Source organism: Equus quagga, unplaced genomic scaffold (genome assembly GCF_021613505.1).
Source record: "Equus quagga isolate Etosha38 unplaced genomic scaffold, UCLA_HA_Equagga_1.0 180965_RagTag, whole genome shotgun sequence".
In the NCBI taxonomy this organism is placed as follows: domain Eukaryota; kingdom Metazoa; phylum Chordata; class Mammalia; order Perissodactyla; family Equidae; genus Equus; species Equus quagga.
In genome coordinates this window covers 2,558-6,565 of record NW_025797601.1, presented here as the reverse complement: position 1 = coordinate 6,565, position 4,008 = coordinate 2,558, and the positions used below count along the sequence as shown (strand labels likewise).

Below are 4,008 nucleotides of genomic sequence, written 5' to 3'. Positions count from 1 at the left end.
CCACCCTTTATCATCATTTCGGTGAATGGAATCTCCCTTCTAGTTGCTGGGGCCTTGGTTAGGGGTCCATTCTGGAAAACTCTCTGAGGTCAGGAGTGTGGGTTAAGCATCCCACACAGGAGCGGGAAGTGAGGCCATTCCCACCTGAGCGGTGTGCCTGAGGGAGAGGGGTTGCGTAACGGACAGCATCTCATGCACAAAAGTCAATAGTTGTGTTGTAATCAGGATCACAGCACGTGAGGTTCCAGAATCAAATGTTGTGCAAGCACCTAGGAGCCTTGTAAATAGAGGCTCCTTCCACCTGCAGCAGCCTCGCTGGGTCCCAGTCTCGGAGCAGCTCCTCATCTTCTCCTGCTGTTCAGGGTCCAGCCGGCATTCACCATGCGGTGTCTCTGCTTCGTGCTCCTGACCTGCTTCATCCTCTTTCCTCACTTTGGCCCAGGTGAGCTCTGAAGCCAGGCTGGTGTGGGGCACGGGGTTCTCATGCCCAGGGAATGGGACACAGGCCATATAAGTGGAGTGGCTCAGGGTCTGGAAATAAGTAATAAATCTGAGCATCAAGGAGAGTATCAACCAAAGAATGAATGTCTCATGGGAGATTCTTAGCATGCTCTTAATGGACTGAAACATGGCCCTCAGTAATTCTCAGGCTAAGTTTGGGGTCATTTCCCTGGAAGATGAACCCAGTGAGTAGGTAGAGACAACACCACGGGGCCAGGCCAGGCTTTCAGGCCTTGGAAGAGGCCATGGGGATAATGAGGTGCCATCCCCAGGGCTCATTTGCTGTGCGACTTCCCTGCCTGGGAGAGAGCCCAGGATAAAGGAGAGAGCTGGAGCCAGGAGCCAAAACACCAGTGTGTTTTTCTCAGCTCTGATGCTGACTCACAGTGTGCACTTAGACAAGTCTCTGAGCTGTCCTCAAACTCAACCTTGTCTTCTCCTGAAAAGGAGGACAAACCCCAGAGTCGTACAGAGTCTAATTGAGGACAAACAAGGGAGAGCTTAGGAGGGTCCTCGCGGAGCAGCAGAGACATGCCAGGTGTGTTCCCCCTCTGTGATCCCTGCCCTTTTACTGTGTGTGGTCTCTGACTAGATGGCCCACGGTGACAGGCCCACACCCCTGCCACAGCTGAGGCCTGGATGCAGCACAGAGGGCAGCAGGGCGGAAGGCCCCTGACCCCGGTCTGCTCTTTCTGCCCAGTTCCTCTGGCCCAATCTCTCCTGTCCTTTTGTGCCCAGAGCGTGCTGGGACTGTGCAGTGTGAGGTGGTTCTCATCAGGCTGCGTGAGGCTGCACAGAGTCCCCTGGAGTATCTTGAGCAGGGGCTGGACACTGGGGCGCAGGTAGGGGAGCCTTGAGTCAGCATTCAGGGCAGACACTTCGGTACCTGCCCTCTTTAGAGCAGAGGCTGTCCTGCCCGCCAGGAACGAACGCAGCAGTGGCAGCAGAGCAGAAGGAGCGGGGGCTCCGTAGGGTTTCTGAGGGAGGCGCCTGCAGAAGGAGCCTCTCCTGCCGGCTCCTCAGGGCCCGTGTCATGTCCCCACATTCACAGGGAATATTACTCCCTACTTAGTGACCGAAAGATTTTTCCTCTCCACAGCCTCCACCCAGCGCATAGACTCAGAAGAGGAGTGCGAGCGGGTTGGTGCCCAGTGTAAATGGTTTGCTTGCCCAGAAGATCATGAACGTCTTGGTTCCTGTTGGTTTGGGATAAAGAAATGCTGTCTGCGTGGATGGTGGGCTGAAGGACATGGGTGGACAAGGAGCCCAGAGATTTAAATAAAGGGCTGACTATAACTCTGAAAGTGCTGTGATATTATTTCCTGAAAATAAAGAAACAACCCATGCTGCATTTAAGAAAGTGATTACTACATGTAACGGTGTCTGGGAGAGACGTGTGTGGAAGCAGCGAGGGAACTGACACGTGCATAACGGGCCTAGGAGTGGGGAGGCCTGGCGTGCCTGAGATGGGAGATGCTTTTACATGGAAATGTTGGGGTTTCAGGTGTGTGCTCGAAGAGGGGATTCTAGATCCCTAATAATGGGAAGGTAACTGTAGTGTCCCCATATATGGCAGATGTGTGTCCAGGGGGAGAAAAGGAGGGTATTATCCAGGAATTCGCCTTATTCTGTTTTCCATTAACGCTGAGTAATTTCCTGGGCCTTCAAAAGTTTATCACTTGACTCTGTGAAACCCCACACCGAAAGGTAGTGGTTTAAAACAGCCAGCACCTACTGAGCTCATGAATCCATGGCTGGCAAGAGGAGCTGGGCTGAGTTGAGTGATTCTTCTGGTCACGCTTACCAGGTTATTAGTCCTCTGGGGCTGTCATAACAAACGATCACAGCCAGTGGCTTAAGCAATAAAAATTTATTTATTCACAATTTCCGAGGCTGGCAGTCCAAGATCAAGACAGCAGCGAGGTTGGCTGCTACTGAGGCCTCTGTCTCTCACTTGCTGATGGCTGACTTCTCCCTGTATCTTCCCATGGTCTTCCCGCTGTGCACACCTGTGTGCAAACTTTGTCTTCTTATCGGTACACTAGCCATCATGAATTAGGGCCCACCCTAATGACCTCATTTTGATTTAATTACCTCTTTAAAAATCTAATCTCCAAATACAATTACATTCTGAGGTACTAGGAGTTAGGACATCAAGATATGAATTTAGGGGGACACAATTCAGTCCAGAACACCTGGGCTTACTCCTGCGTCTACAGTCAGCTTCCAGGTTGGCTGGGGCTGCCTTCTAGCTGAGACAACGGGAATCTCTGAGCCAAGACTCAACTCATCTCAGACTCACCCAGGCTTGTTCTCATCGTGGTTTCCAGGGTCCCAGCAGAACCAAAGGAACCATGCAAGGTGTCTTGAAGTCTAGGCTCATAACAGGCCCCCTCTGCTGTCTTCTGTTGACTGAAGCAAGTCTTCTGACCACATAGACTCCAGAGTAATGGAAACAGACATCACCTGCCGAGGGGAGGAGATGCAAAGTCACACAATTGAGGTCCGATTCAGGGAGATGTACAATGATAGCCACTCTTCCACTGACCACAAAGAGTATCCTGGGCCCTTCTACTTTATGGGTCGGTGGGTTGTGTGAGAGGGATTATTGGCTTAGGGGGAAGGCTCTGATCTTCGCAAATGCTGCCTTAGAGACAAGATTCTCTGGAAAAATGTCAAGATGTATCCGGGCTCTGCTCTGAAGACAGGACACAGGGTCCTACCAAGTATAGTCCCAGACGTGATGCTAGTGGTTGAACTTGCTGAAAAATATCATGCATGACTAGTTGTTGCAGAGAAAAATCAGAATTTTCTCGTCTCCTTTATACTTCTTTTGCCCTTCACACTGTATTGGTTTTGGAATGTTTAGAGGGGAGGGGTCCTGTGACGTCATCTGTGCTGAAAGCCCCCGAATGTCTTCATTCAGACCTTCCCCTTCACTGTGGACCTCTATGTGACTGGAGGCGGCCGTGTCTCTCTACACCCAGGAGCAGGACTGAGTCGGGGAGGTGAAGGCGGGGTCTTTAACACCCCAATCATCTCCTGCAGGCTCCTCCCTCCAGCTGCCCAAGGAAGGATGAACTAGAGATAACGCCAAGAACTTGCAACACAAATGCAGCTTCGAAACCATCCCCCAAACCCTCCACCACACTGCTCTGTCTAAATGCTTCCTACATAGACCTCTGGAGCCCCTGCCTCTGCCCACACAGCCCCCGAATCAGAACACTCTCCAAGTCTGAGCCTAACTCTCCCGCTGCATCTGCCCCCTGCCCTCTCCTGCTGTCTAATCATCTCACCGCACACACCCTGCCTGTCCATGCTGTGTCATGCCCACGGGGAAGGACCTTCCCTGGCTTAATAGCAGCTCCCCTTCCTACTACCCATGAGAATTATTCACCTCTTCCTGGGTTCTCCCTGAACATTCATCCACCAGGGCTGTTGGATGCTAAAGAGTGCAGAAGAGAAGGAAAAGTCTGCACAGTGACTGGCCGAGGGATCAGGATGTCT

The 4,008-nt window shown here is 51.9% G+C and overlaps 1 long non-coding RNA gene across 1 annotated transcript; it reads left to right on the top strand.

Annotated features, from left to right (window-relative positions):
- Positions 1 to 203: 203 nt before the first annotated feature.
- Positions 204 to 1,805, top strand: LOC124233276 (uncharacterized). Its single transcript, XR_006887020.1, has 2 exons — positions 204 to 442; positions 1,601 to 1,805. It is a non-coding gene; the product is annotated as an uncharacterized LOC124233276 (long non-coding RNA).
- Positions 1,806 to 4,008: the final 2,203 nt, after the last annotated feature.